A 16,108-nucleotide genomic window follows, 5' to 3' on the forward strand; every position below is an offset into this window, starting at 1 on the left:
ATCTTCGCTAACAGCTACACAAAGTGGTCGGCGTGAACACCGCACATATCCTCATTGCCTCTTCAGAGAGTTGCAGGAAATACTGTATCACTGATGCATTCTGGTCATGTCTTACAGATAAACTTGGGCAAATGAATACATTTTCAATACATTTAGTTGATTCCCTACTAAGTTCAATACATTTTTGAATATTGTCGAATTTCGTTTTAATGTCTGGATTCTGTGATTCTGTCCACGTTCTCCGCATCAAGGATTTTATTGTGCCCTAAAAAGGGTAACTAAGGATGCAAAGCACCACACACACACACACACACACACACACACACACACACACATTAATATAGGTATTCAATACACACCACTGACAGGTTATAATGTTGGACACTTTATTTGTAATCTACAAACCATAAACAGATATCCTATGATGCAGATAGCGCTGACGTGGAGTGACAGGAAAAACCAGTGACAAGGACGATGTGAGTGACAAGGACAATGTCATCACACTGCACGCACATACAGGCTAAATGAAGAAACCAACTCATGACCATTAACACGAGTACTGGATTCACACCATTGAAAGGCTATAATGTTGGACATATTATTTGTAATCCACAAACCATAAACAGATATCCTATTATGCTGATGTGAGGTAACAGGTAAACCAGTGACAAGGTCTTCACACACATACACCCTTTTCGCCTCCTCTTTCCTTGTCCACTTTAGAAATAGTAGGTTTACACATCAGAGCCAGTATTCAAAAAGCATCTCAGAGTAGAAGTGCAGAACAAACATCAGGTCCATCCTGTTCATGTAATCTTACTCTTTGTGATCTGAAAAGGCAAAACTGATCCTATATCAGCACTACTACTCAAGACTGGTCCAGGTGGACTTTCATCACCCCATATTTGACAAAAACAGGCAGGTATTGTATGTGCTGTGGTTAACGTTTCCCACCTACCACCATATGACATGACAGGCGGAGCAACACACACAGTTGTTAGTCCTGTTTCTGTCTTGTTTTCCCTGTCTTCCTTGCCTGGTAGTTGAATAATTTACAGGCACGGGTTAAGGGACCCGTAGAGAGTCGTAGTTGTAGTCTAATGCTGGGAACAGAACAGGGACCATTCATGGAACACCGTCATCAATAAAAGAACAGCAGACAAATAAGCCCCTGGCTGACGTTAGAGGCTGACTACACCGCTCACTTCGCCAAATAAATGTAGAAATGTATATTATTAAATTATTGCACCCATACTGCTCGTGCGCGCCAACGAGCGTCTGCGTTGCCAAGGGCTAAAATAGAAGTCAGTTCTATTTGTGATGCAGATCGCGCTGCAAGTCCTGCCTCTCCCATCTCCTCATTGGTTTATAGAAGCAGGTACCCACGTGCCATCTCCTCATTGGTTATACCCACGTGGGTGACAAAGACGAACGAGGTCAGTGGCGGTAACGCACCTAATTTATAAAAGTTTCCAATCGCAATATAAAGTCAAGAGAAGAAAAGGCCTGGAAGGAGGAGAGGTGACTAGAAACGATTCGGTTGACCGTTTTATGTGTGGATTAAAACCTGTTATGGCTAGGGGGCAGTATTTTCACGGCTGGATAAAAAAACGTACCCGATTTAATCTGGTTACCACTCCTACCCAGTAACTAGAATATGCATATACTTATCACATATGGATAGAAAACACCCTAAAGTTTCTAAAACTGTTTGAATGGTGTCTGTGAGTATAACAGAACTCATATGGCAGGCCAAAATCTGAGAAGGTTTCATTCAGGAAGTGGCCTGTCTGACAAGGTGTCGTTCTTCTTGTCTCTGTTTATTGAAGAGTGAGGATCTTAGCTGTCCCGTGACACTTCCTACGGCTGCCATAGGGTCTCAGAAGGCGGTAAAAAGCTGAATCGTGGCTTTGCAGGCTCTGGTTGAAACAAAGTAGCGCGTTTGGGTAGTGGCTGGTTACAGTACTGTGAGACGCAGGCTCGTGCCCGCGTCGACCGAAAGCTTTGTTTACTTTCCTCTGTTTAGCTAAATGGACATTCCCGGTTGGAATATTATCGCTTTTTTACGAGAAAAATTGCATAAAAATGGATTTTAAACAGCGGTTGACATGCTTTGAAGTACGGTAATGAAATATTTAGATTTTTTTTGTCACGAATTGCGCCATGCGCACGACCCTTATTTACCCTTTCAGATAGTGTCTGGAACGCACGAACAAAACGCCGCAATTTGGATACAACGATGGATTATTTTGGACCAAACCAACATTTGTTATTGAAGTAGCAGTCCTGGGAGTGCATTCTGACGAAGACAACAAAAGGTAATCAAACTTTTATAATAGTAAATCTGATTTTGGTGAAGGCTAAACCTGCCGGGTGTCTAAATAGCTAGCCCGTGATGCCTGGGCTATGTACTTAGAATATTGCAAAATGTGCTTTCACCAAAAAGCTATTTTAAAATCGGACATATCGAGTGCATAGAGGAGTTCTGTATCTATAATTCTTAAAATAATTGTTATGCTTTTTGTGAACGTTTATCGTGAGTAATTTAGTAAATTCACCGGAAGTTTGCGGGGGGTATGCTAGTTCTGAACGTCACATGCTAATGTAAAAAGCTGTTTTTTGATATAAATATGAACTTGATTGAACAAAACATGCATGTATTGTATAACATAATGTCCTAGGTGTCATCTGATGAAGATCATCAAAGGTTAGTGCTGCATTTAGCTGTCTTCTGGGTTTTTGTGACATTATATGCTAGCTTGAAAAATGGGTGTCTGATTATTTCTGGCTTGGTACTCTGCTGACATAATCTAATGTTTTGCTTTCGCTGTAAAGCCTTTTTGAAATCGGACAGTGTGGTTAGATAAAGGAGAGTCTTGTCTTTAAAATGCTGTGAAATAGTCATATGTTTGAAAAATGGAAGTTTTTGTATTTTTGAGGAATTTGTCATTCGCGCCACGCCTATCATTGGATATTGGAGCAGGTGTTCCGCTAGCGGAACGTCTAGATGTAAGAGGTTAATTGGCGGAGTAGAGGACCTTGTGCATTTCAGGTAAAATAACAACTCAATGTTTATATCCCAGGACAAATTAGCTAGCAACAGCAAGCTAGCTAAAGAGGACAAATTAGCGAGCAAGTGCAAGCTAGCTAGCTAAATTGGCATAAATGTTTAATGCTTTTCGACATGTCCCCAAATTAATGTAATTGGTTCAGAGTTTGTTTTGATATTTTAACCTGTGTGTTGTGATCGCGTTTAGTGTGGGGGGGGGGACAAAATACATTTATGCACGATGGTGCACGCACGCAGCCGGTTTGGGTTCCGTGTCAGTCTGAGCTGCTCTGCCATGTATAGAGCTGGGCTGAGCACTCTTCTGTTCTGCTAGTGTGTTGCACTGTAATGGAGCTTCTATACTCACTGGTCTGAGATCAGCTGTAGGAGAATGGAATGAATATAATGTGATGTGAACGAACTGCAGCCTAGAGATGATCATGTAGATTACTGACCTAAGATCAGGTCCCCCTGACCGTAAATCAGCACTCCTACTCTGAGACTATTGATAAACATACAGCACAATATATATATTATTTTGTTCATGGGAAACATTTGAGCTTCAGTGTCCGATGTCCATATCACAACATCTTGATGCCTAACCTTCTCTTGTCCCCCACAAGGGTTGTGGGTGGCCTAACACTCCTGGTTCCCACGCCCATTACTTTGATTGCCGGTGTGTTTCTCTGTTTTCTCCTCATAGGACCCCACCACCAGTCTATTGTAGTGACAACGTGCCTGGGGGGATAGAGGAGAAGCTTTATGGCTGGTAATCAAATGTGACCGCTGACTGTTGCTGGTGTCTGATGGCTGACATCTGCCTGGTGGACTCATTCCAGCACAGCTCAGAACGCACCACGGTGATGGGTAACCCGACACTACACGGCCGGTCCAGAGGAGGAAACAGAAGCGCTGTCTGACCTAAGACCCTTACAAGGCAACCGAAGCTGACATTGACAGCAATTAATCCAAGAGAGAGAATTCCAGGCCATTGTCGGATGGACGGATAGATGTCCCGAGAGCTCGTTTCCTCTAAACAGTGGCTGTGATGATTGCCTGGCTCCAATGACTTATAGCACTGACAGTAGGTCCCAAATGGCACCCTATTACCTATATAGTGCACAACTTTAAGGGTTCTGGTCAAAAGTAGTGCACTATCAAGGGAATAGGGGGCCACTTGGGATGCAATGTAGTGTGTGCTGTGTACACTACAGGTACCTCCACATCCCTATGCATTCCTGGAGCGAGAAACACTAAACACTAGAGGGTCGACCGATTAATCGTAATGGCCGATTAATTAGGGCCGATTTCAAGTTTTCATAACATTCGGTAATCGGTATTTTTGGCCACCGATTTGCCAATTTAAAAAAAAAAAAAATATGTAAACCTTTATTTAACTTGGCAAGACAGTTAAAGAACACATTCTTATTTTCAATGACGGCCTAGGAACGGTGGGTTAACTGCCTTGTTCAGGGGCAGAATGACAGGTTTTTACCTTGTCAGCTTGGGGATGCAACCTTACGTTAACTAGCCCAACGCTCTAACCACCTGCTTTACGTTGCCAAGGTAAGTTGCAAGCTAGCATTAAACTTATCTTATAAAAAAACAATCAATCAATCATAATCACTAGTTAACTACACATGGTTGATGATATTACTAGTTTATCTAGCCTGTCCTGCTTTGCATATAATCGATGTGGTGCGCATTCGCGAAAAAGGACTGTCTTTGCTCCGACGTGTACCTAACCATACACATCAATGTCTTTCTTAAAATCAATACACAAGTATATATTTTTAAACCTGCATATTTAGTTAATATTGCCTGCTAACATGAATTTCTTTTAACTAGGGAAAATGTGTCACTTCTCTTGCAAACAGAGTCAGGGTATATGCAGCAGTTTGGGCCGCCTGGCTTGTTGCGAACTGTGAAGACTATTTCTTCCTAACAAAGACAGCAGACTTCGCCAAACGGGGATGATTTAACAAAAGCGCATTTGCGAAAAAAGCACAATCGTTGCACGACTGTACCTAACCATAAACATCAATGCCTTTCTTAACCTGTTGGGGATAGGGGGCAGTATTTGCACGGCCGGATAAAAAACGTACCCGATTTAATCTGGTTACTACTCCTGCCCAGTAACTAAAATATGCATATAATTGTTTGATTTGGATAGAAAACACCCTAAAGTTTCTAAAACTGTGTGAATGGTGTCTGTGAGTATAACAGAACTCATTTGGCAGGCCAAAACCTGAGAAGATTCCAAACAGGAAGCGCTCTCTCTGACCATTTCATGGCCTTATTGATCATCTCTAACAAAAACAGGGGAGCTCTGGCATGATGTGACATTTTCTAACGCTCCCATAGGCTCTCAGAAGGCGCCAGAAAGCTGAATCGTGGCTTTGCAGCCCATGGCTGAAAAACATTAGCGCATTTTGGAAGTGGCCGATCTGAGGACAATGGGACGGGGCGCGCGTGCCCGAGTCGACTCAATGTTTACTTTCTCTCTCTTTGAACGAAAACCACCACTCCCGGTTGGAATATTATCGCTTTTTTACGAGAAAAATTGCATAAAAATTGATTTTAAACAGCGGTTGACATGCTTCGAAGTACGGTAATGGAATATTTAGACATTTTTTGTCACGAAATGCGTCGTGCGTGTGACCCTTATTTACACTTCGGATAGTGTCTTAAACGCACTAACAAAACGCCGCTATTTGGATATAACTATGGATTATTTTGAACCAAACCAACATTTGTTATTGAAGTAGAAGTCCTGGGAGTGCATTCTGACGAAGAACAGCAAAGGTAATAACATTTTTCTTATAGTAAATCTGATTTTGGTGAGTGCTAAACTTGGTGGGTGTCTAAATACCTAGCCCTGTGATGCCGGGCTATCTACTCAGAATATTGCAAAATGTGCTTTCACCGAAAAGCTATTTTAAAATCGGACATAGCGAGTGCATAGAGGAGTTCTGTATCTATAATTCTTAAAATAATTGTTATGTTTTTTGTGAACGTTTGTAGTGAGTAATTTAGTAAATTCACCGGAAGTTTGCGGGGGGTATGCTAGTTCTGAACGTCACATGCTAATGTAAAAAGCTGGTTTTTGATATAAATATGAACTTGATTGAACAAAACATGCATGTATTGTATAACATAATGTCCTAGGTGTGTCATCTGATGAAGATCATCAAAGGTTAGTGCTGCATTTAGCTGTGGTTTGGGTTTATGTGACATTACATGCTAGCTTGAAAAATGGGTGTCTGATTATTTCTGGCTGGGTACTCTGCTGACATAATCTAATGTTTTGCTTTCATTGTAAAGCCTTTTTGAAATTGGACAGTGTGGTTAGATTAACGAGAGTCTTGTCTTTAAAATGGTGTAAAATAGTCATATGTTTGAGAAATTGAAGTAATAGCATTTCTAAGGTATTTGAATATCGCGCCACAGGATTACACTGGCTGTTGAGTGCAAGCGTCCCACCTAGCCCATAGAGGTTAAAATCAATACACAGAAGTATATATTTTTAAACCTGCATATTTAGCTAAAAGAAATCCAGGTTAGCAGGCAATATTAACCAGGTGAAATTGTGTCAGTTCTCTTGCGTTTGTTGCACGCAGAATCAGGGTATACAGAATCAGGCTCATTGCGAACTAATTTGCCAGAATTTTACAGAACTATGAAATAACATTGTAGGTTGTGTGATCTAACAGGAATATTTAGACTTATGGATGCCACCCGTTAGATAAAATACGGAACGGTTCCGTATGTCAGTGAAAGAATAATGTTTTCGAGATGATAGTTCATTAATATGGTCAAATCCGGAAACTAAAGGTTTATTATATTATAGTTAAGTCTATGATTTGATATTTGATATAGCAGTCTGACTGAGCGGTGGTAGGCAGCAGCAGGCTCGTAATAGTCAAAGGTATATGGTTTAGAGAGAAATAGTCGACGCGTCATAATTCCTGTAATAACTTGCGGCTGAACTTGAAAGGGGTTCCTTCGTTATTTTACCGTTCATGTCTTCCATAGAGAATGTCTTGATCTACTTCAAATAAGGTCTGTGTTTTGTGCTTAAACCGCCTCGGCGTTTTGATACCCGTGTAAATCTCACTGGGTAACGTTTGTCAACATATTTTCATAAATCCAATCTACAAAAATGTTTATCTTCGCTTATATTGATCAGAGTTATATCCTATGGATATCTACACAGTTATAAAATTGGCAAGGTGGTGTAAGCCTAAACCAAACACAGACCTTATTTTAAGTTAATCTAAAAATATCCTATGGAATAAATGAAGGAACCGCTTTTCAGATTTTGCTAGAAGGTGTCATGGGAATTATGACTCGCACTTTGGTAGTAAATTCTTACCATGCCCATTATTAAAATAGGATTTCCTGCATATAGAAATTACAGTTTTTGTTTTCAGCATTCATCACAGGTAACTTAAACTCTATTTTTATTATTCAAACAGTTGAGAGTATTTGTCTCCTAAGCAGACTCTTCAGTATCGTTGTCACTTCAGAGCTGTGTGTGTGTGTGTGTGTGTGTATATATATATATACACACATATTAAAAAAACCATAACAACAATCGGCCGATTAATCGGAATCGGCTTTTTTTGGTCCTCCAATAATCGGCATCGGCGTTGAAAAATCATAATCGGTCGACCTCTACTAAACACACCAACATCTGACCCCTAAAGAGATGCAGTAGAATACTTAAGCATCCATTCACCTAAATATGTCATCACTCGGCAGTCATTTGGCATGTCCCACCCTGTCCCTGGGTTACTGAACAAGCCAGAGGAGCTGCTGCCTGTCATCTGCAGTGGTTGCGTCCCAAATGACCCTAATCTCTGTAGAGTGCACTACTTTTGAACAGAGCCCAATGAAGAATAGGGTGCTGATGAGGCAGTACAGAAGCAGTTAGGAGGCCAGGACCTTTGTACAACCGTCTCACATGCCTTAGCTATTTACTTGTTTTTCCACATGTGAATGTGGAAGTGGATGGCCTACATTGCCGCATACAGTACAAGTATCCACTTACTGAACGTAGCCTACATACCTGACATTTAACCCCCACGACCCTTTTGAAATGAGGTGTAGAAATTACTGATGGTGGAAACATCGATACCGTAGAGTATCGATTTTATAATCGATACTGTGACTATCGATTTGTAAAATAAATCAATAATAAACTTGCTAGCAGTAGTTAGCTGTAGCCTACCTGCACCAAAACTCTGACATTTCTCTTTCTTCTTTCTAAAAATGGTGAGCCAACATGTTTTCAGCACTTTTATCTTAATGACTGATCAAAACATGTCAATTTTATCTCTCTGCAACAGACATATAGTGAGCAATATGTTTGGAACATCGAATCACAATAAAAACGCAGTTTTGAATCGCTATATATATATATATATAAATAATCGTGATACAAATAGAATCGCAATACATATCGGTCCCTGCCAATTCCAAGCCCTAGCAGAAATAACTAGGCCTGTGCATAAGGATTGTTCCTGATAGGCATACCTTATTTCCTAGAGACCAAGACTACAGTATAAAGTATTTCAAATTCTAACTTAGGCTGGGCTAACACAGATATCCCACTTCTCTCCCTCAAATATGAAAGCCCACAGAAATTCATAACCTGGCTTTAGTTTAATCAATAGCTCAGCAGGAAGCGTTTTTGTCTCAATCAAAGTTGGCCTAGTGCATACAGCAGATGACTCGTGAGACTACGAGCTGACTGAGTGTAATTTGAGCATAGCACAAATAGCATTTCCAGACATCGCTCCCCCTCCCGAGAGACCCACCACTCCCGTCACACGAGGAACAAAACCTGAGGAATGTAAGTCATGTCAAGCCAGGGGTCTCTCAGACACAGGTTCATAGGACCAGGCCGCCCCACACTGCCCCCTCCATCGCTCCCCGTCTGAAGCTGCTCTCTCAGGGCTGACCCCACTCAGGCATCCCCCTCCCCCAGTTTCCAGCTGTTGGAGGGTAGGAACACATCAACACAACACCAGGATGCAACATCCAGGTGAAATCCTTCCACTGATTGACCCCTGTAAGGAATCCTTCTAAAGAAACTGTTCTCTCACTGTCTGGGGGAAGACTTCTTGCATTGTCAGTAGACACAAAGTTTAGGCTAGTTTTCTAATTCCAATAACAAAAGCTGCTCAACTCCATTAATATACAATTACAGTACTAGCTTTGTAACAACACTGTTGTTACAGTAGTTATTACAGTGTTGCTACACACAGGTATAAGAGCAACCTGGGTGCATTTCAGTTGGTAACATTAAAGCCAAGAAGTTTAGGTGAGCCAAGGGTGAAGCCCTTCTACAGTCACCATCTGATCCCCTTTGAATTATACAGGAAGGGCATGCGGCGCCAACGGAACATTGGAGACTAACCGGGATCCACAGGAATCTGGCCAGGCTTTAGCTTTCTAGCCATGGGATGAAGACAAGAGGAGGGTGATCTGAGCAGCCCCAGTCAGACCACAGCCCTGCCATCATCCCCTGGTTTGGCCTATTCCTCACCCCCTGAAGCAGACCGCAAACCACATTATTAAGGCTAGGCCTGATCATTGGTTGTATCCGATGTACATGTGCAGGATAGACTACTCATGACTAGACCCGCAAGTAATCCGCACACGCAGAATCCTGACGAAAACCTGCGGAATTTCAAATAGAATTAATTGGATTCTAAAGCTAAAAATGACATGACAGGTGATATCAAAGTTAAATCAAGTTGACTTGTTGAATTTAAGTTTTTCCTCTGTTTTCATTGATGTATTTCAATCACCGAAAAGTATAGCCAGAGGTGTAGCCCAGTCTCCCACCGTAGCCCCTCCCCTGTGTGAGTGAGAGGTGTAGCCCAGTCTCCCACCGTAGCCCCTCTCCTGTGTGAGTGAGAGGTGTAGCCCAGTCTCCCACCGTAGCCCCTCTCCTGTGTGAGTGAGAGGTGTAGCCCAGTCTCCCACCGTAGCCCCTCTCCTGTGTGAGTGAGAGGTGTAGCCCAGTCTCCCACCGTAGCCCCTCTCCTGTGTGAGTGAGAGGTGTAGGGTGCAGACAGCTGTGTGAATGAATGACAGATACTTCTCTCCTCAGACAGCTAACATAAAATGCCCAGATTTACAGCAGAGGAGCTGAGGAGTAAACACTTGGCGACCAGTATAACAGCCAAGGCCAGGGAGTTTCCAGCTGAACTGTACGAGGATGGAGGAGTACTATTCTGCAGGCTATCAGCATTTAATCGACTACATATGACGTCAAACTGCGGTGGAGCACCTGAGGTCACTCCGACAGAAAAATAGGAGGGCTAGTGGACCAGGTAAACATTCTGATGGTTTAGCTAGCTACAGATATATTAACTAGCTAGTAGGTTTGTTCTAGTTAGCTAATATCTATTCTTCACACCAAAGTGATGTGGTGGAGCTATCAAAACAAGTGAGAAGTTAGGAATTACAAAAGCAGCAAGTTCTCCACATTTCTGAAGAAACACTGCAAGCAGGGAGGGCCTATCCCAGCGCCATCCCACCTGCGTACAGAGTACCTTCCAGAGCTCTATTCACAATATGAACAGGACATCAAAGATGCTGTACAGGGAAAGGACATTTATATTGATGAGACGACCGATGCATTTGGAAGATGTGCACTCGCCATCCTACTCCAGTCAGTGGGTGAGTGACCTGTTGTAGCAGACCTTGCTTTCTTGGATAAAATCAACTTTACCACTGTGTCCCAAGCTGTCATTTCCTGTGTCAACAACAGTGGGGTTGACTTTAGCAATGTGTAGGCTTTTGTAAGCGACTCAGCTAGCTACATGAAGAAGGATTGGAGTACCTGACATAGTACCTGAATGTGCTCACTGACTTCAACACGACCTTATTAGAAACGGCCAAGTAGCCGCGTGTGTGTCCAGGACCCTTGTAGTGTGTCCAGGACCTTTGTGAGCTGCTGAGGGAACACAAGGCCCAGCTGAAAGCCCAGACAGTGCTCATTGTGGAGCATAGCATGAAGATAGTGGCTAACCTGACAAAGCTGGAGGAGACCTCTGTGCCAACAGGCCACAACATCGCCAGCAAGCTGGAGGACCTGCAAGTGCAGTTTGAGTATGGCAGAATAGCTCGGGCTGAGGACTGGTGCCCTCATACAACTGAGCTGCTGGGGCAGCTTCCAGAGGAAGACAGGCTCTCCTGCACTGAGTTGTTCCAGTCTGCCATGGCAGCATGCTCAATCAAGCTGCAGACTGTGCTGGAGAAACCTTTCCCTGTTCACTTCACTAACTGTTCAAGATCCAGCCCAGGTGGTAGGACCAAGAAAGGACATTAAGGACTATGTCCATTCCGTCCCTGCTCTGAGCCAGGTGTCTGCAGAGGAGTGGCACAGATACATGGGCATCAACAAGGCAGACTCTATGGAACTGAGTGCAGTGGACTGGTGGGCAGCTAGGCAGGACAGGATGCCAGCCTTAGCTCACATTGCGGTGATACATATTTTTTTAAATGTTGTTGATTGCAAAGTATAATAGCATTGAGATCTAAAAAGCATGTCAGTCACATACACACCCACCAACTCTACCACTCTTTCTGTGATTTGGTTTGAAGCCATTTGATAATAGTTCATTTAGGGAACGAAGGGACAGAATTGTTAATCTAATCGATTTGGTGTTTATGTAACTATAGATGGATTCAATGTATTATTTGTATTTATATGCCTTTGCACTTTGTTGATGATGCTCTATTTATTTATCTATCATATATATTTTTCCATAAAGGAAACACTTACGATAAAACGATAATATAAAGGTTGAGTCTGTGTAGAGGTTATTTTTGACTGAGCTTTAGTAGAAGGACAACCGTGGGTTCATTGTCTTTAATACACAGAATTAAGCATTTATTTACATAAAACCATGTTCCCAATGTTATTAAATAATGTTACTACACTAGAGGCCAAAAAAAAACATCCGCAGATTTTCAGCAGAAATCGCCAAAGAAAATATTTTTAAAATCCCCGCAGCTTCCGTTTGGGTTTGCCCATGACCCCGATCCCAGACCAAGTCAGACCCCCACCCAATCACGCCGTCTGTCCCCTGACTAAAATTGTATAAAAACAATATTATTACACTTCACAACTTAATGTAAAGTGTTATCCATACACTCAATACTGTACAAACAGACACTGACATAAAATGATTTGCCTGACCTAAATACATGTGCAAATACTGGTGGTGTTTCCATTTGGAACACCTGCTGTCACCCAGAACGGATGCAGGTGACATGATCTACATTGGTATATTTGCCTAATATGGCAGAGACATAACCCACTGAATACCTTTGTCATAATCTACCAATAATACAACGAACAGAGCAAATGCAATCTGTATCTAGAATCCTAACGATTCCAGTCATTTTACTATCAACTTGCTCCGACTTGAACTACTTGGTTGAGAGCGAGCCGAGCTATATCGTTGAAGGAACTAGCTCGCTAGTTAGCTTCACTATTACATAAATAAAGATAAGGATCTAGCTACCATAACATGTATTTTTTCGTTTGTTTATGTCCTTATTCTAGACACGGAAAATGCCCCAAAATAAGTTGAGGTTAGCTTGAAAATACTGACTACTTGCCTCGCGCTGTCAGTGACAAGCTCCGTTTCAAAACACTTGGCTCGAGCTCAAGAAAGGGCTCCGTATTCCTTCGCAACCGCGCTTGCTAGCTAGCGATGGCTAACTTTTCCTTTCGGAAAGTACAGCTAAATTCTCACATATTTCAGATATACATCTAGTTAAGCGATGTGAGCGCATGTAAAACACAATTTAGCTAATTTCCTAACTAATGTTAACTTTGCTATGAGAGCAGCTTGCAAGTTTCTTTCCCACGCAACATGGAATCGTCAAATACAATATTACTCACTCAAGCTTCGTTGCGTTGGTGCAACTTTGCTCACACAGAGGTTGGCACTTCACAAGATCACTTCGGGATAGAAACTCCTTTGCAGCCAGCCTTACTTGATGTTTACATTCTAGACGGAGACTTTCTGCCTGTTTCAATAGATCATCCTAGTTCTTTCTCTGTCTGGGACGCGAGCCTTCCACAAAGAAACGCCCAGTGCCATCCTCATTCGTATTCCCGTTTTGGGCGTTGCCAGTTGTTCATCTGCACATTTTTATTGGTTCTCTCAGTTATCAATCACCCGCCAATGCCTGCTTCTCTTGCTACATTGTTCGAATAAGAGAAAAAGTACAGTGTTCAGACTAAGTCAATAATACTGTATCTCATTTGGATATTCGCCATGTTAACTTTAAGGTATACTTCAAATTATTTATAAAGGCTTTATAAGTAAATTATCCATAAATGTACTCTAAAATATGATAAAGTATACATTTGGATTATCTAATATTCCGATATCAAAATATTATACTATTTATCATAAAAAATGTACTTACTTATTCTAATCTGTGTGTAAGCAGAGTTTGTTTACCAGTATTATGAAGATGTTTAAAACAGGGGTTCCCAAACTTTTTAGGCCCACAACCCCATTTTGAAATCTGAAAATGATCGTTACCCCATCCATGTGAAAACAATTATGCAGACTAATTAATAGCCAACGTTTACTTTTTTTATGGCAGTCAATTGAACAACATTCAAACAGTATTTCTGACTGTCTTCTCAACTCACCATCACATACTTTTAATGTGGGGCAGTCAATTGCAAATTGTCTGACATTATGTCTCTTATCTCGCCACCACTAATGAGATGTGTGTGCTTGATGAAAGTCATGTCTGAGAGTCTCAAAGTCAGCGGCTGTGGGCTACAGTACGCACCCCATCTCTGCTTTCACATCCAACCTGGATCGATATATGGTTTTACTGCAGACGAGAGCACTGAATCCAGCTTCACATAGATACAGTATGAGCTAGCGAAGGGTAGGTAGCCTACCATTAGTTTTATGGTGCTTTCAAGACATCTGGGAACTCGGAAAAATACAAGGTCAAATCATGACGTCAGTGATCTTTAGGTTGGAAAGTCTGAGCTCTGGAATGAGGCCCGATTTCGCGAGTTGAATTCCGAGTTGGATGACCGTTCAAAACAATTGTTTTCCAGTCGGAGCTCGTTTCTTTCCGAGTTTATCAGTTTTCTTGAACGCTCGGAAGTCGGAGATTTCCCCGTTCCGTGTTCCCAGGGGGTTGAACGCGGCATTAGTGCTCAGAGGGAGACGGACGGATATTTAATCAATTTGAGTCCCTTTGGGCTGCTCTTCGCCCGGTGATAGATGGAGCCCCATTTGTGGAAAAGGCCACCATTCGATCCCATATAGAATCTGTTTTTCGTCAATATAGCTTAGCAGCACACTGAACATCCCATATGCCGTTTCATGCTCGGGAATCGTGGGACAGAACAATATGTACTCGTGAATAGCATCCCCGACATGTAGGCTATAGCAAACAAAGTCAATGCATATGCATCTCGACCCTCACAGCTAAAGTCCATTTGGAGAGGATAAATTGAGGAGTTTGAGTCGTTCAGGGCGAGTTACTTCTTGATTGTTAGCAACAGCATATCTTATTCGTTTAACAGTGTTATCTGACAAAGGTATTGATATGAGTTTCTGTGCCTCTGCCTTCCCACACATTGTTTTCACCATATCAAATGCGGCCGGTAATATCAGTCTGCAATGGTGTGTGGTTTCATTGCGAAGCGGACCTAGCCATTCACTGTGGGAATGATTCAAGTGCGACCTTTTCCCATGATCTAAGAGAACTCTGGTTGAATTGTATCTTTTATATTTGAGATACAAAGACGATATTATAATATATCTATATATTTTGATATATATATAGAAAATCTAATTCTTCTGGATTTTCTAAATTCTCCCACTAACCCATTTTTATATCAGGTGACCCCACATGGCGTTGTGACCCCTAGTTTGGGAACCGCTGACTAAAAACGAAGGCAATTGTGGACATGCTAAGTCAAGCTCAAACTTAGTACTGCCCACTATTTATATACAGTCGAGTGGCACTACTAGCCAGCATTGGTGTAAAGTAATTAAGTAAAAATACTTTAGAGTACCACTTAAGTCGTTTTGGGGGGTATCTGTAATTTACTTTACCATCTATGTTTTTGACAACTTTTCATTTTACTTCACTACATTCCTAAAGAAAATAATGTACTTTTTACTCTATATGTTATTCCTAACACCCAAAAGTACTTTTTGAATGCTTAGCAGGACAGGAAAATGATCAAATTCACACACTTATCATCCCTACTACCTCTGGTCATCCCTACTACCTCTGTTCTGGCAGACTCACAAAACACAAATTCTTCGTTCGTAAATTATGTCTGCATGTTGAAGTGTGTTCTACTGGCTATCCTCAAATAAAAATAAAAAATGTAATTGTACCTTCTGGGTTGCTTAATATAAGGAATTTGAAATGGTTTATACCTTTACTTTCACTTTTGATACTTAAGTATATTTTATCAATTATATTTACTTTTGATACTTACATATATTTAAAACCAAATAGTTTTAAACTTGTACTCAAGTAGTATTTTACTGGGTGACTTTCACTTTTACTTGAGTAATTTTTTATTAAGATATCTTTACTTTTACTCAAGTGTGACAATTGGGAACTTTTTCCACTATTACTAACCAGGCATCATGGACAAGAGGAATGATATCAGGCTTTTTGCTCTCTGAAATGTTCTGTAGATTTATTAGGAAATATGAGAAGAATGAGTCGTTTTGCTTTGCTTGATTTAGGCTTCTTCCTGTTCTATATCTCTGTTATTGGTTTGTTTTAACATGCCCAAGCTAAAGGTTATAAGTGAGACTTGCACATACCTGCCCCCTGAAGAATTTAGCCTTCCAGGGTTGGCTGGCCTTACTACTTCAAGCTATTTATGTATTGCTTATACATACATGTATTGGATGTATATGTTGCATCTTTAAATCCCTGGCTGCAATAAAATGCTATTGAGGTGTTTATGACATGCTAACATAGGGTGTGGCTCAATCTCAGTGCAGAGAAGCACCAATC

The 16,108-nt window shown here is 41.4% G+C and overlaps 1 protein-coding gene across 6 annotated transcripts in view; it reads right to left on the minus strand.

The window, feature by feature from the left end:
• The window catches only part of mpp7a (MAGUK p55 scaffold protein 7a), a 339,487-nt gene extending 326,307 nt beyond the window's left edge, over window positions 1–13,180 (minus strand). For 5 of the 6 annotated variants that reach the window (XM_045702141.1, XM_014157503.2, XM_014157498.2 and 2 more), the window contains exon 1: window positions 12,981–13,178. The gene's annotated coding sequence lies outside the window, so the exon portion shown is untranslated. Of the gene's footprint in view, window positions 1–12,980 lie in introns of all 6 variants that reach the window. The other variant, XM_014157501.2, reaches the window with a different exon arrangement.
• Window positions 13,181–16,108: the final 2,928 nt, after the last annotated feature.

Source organism: Salmo salar, chromosome ssa19 (assembly GCF_905237065.1).
Source record: "Salmo salar chromosome ssa19, Ssal_v3.1, whole genome shotgun sequence".
NCBI classification, from domain to species: Eukaryota; Metazoa; Chordata; class Actinopteri; order Salmoniformes; family Salmonidae; genus Salmo; species Salmo salar.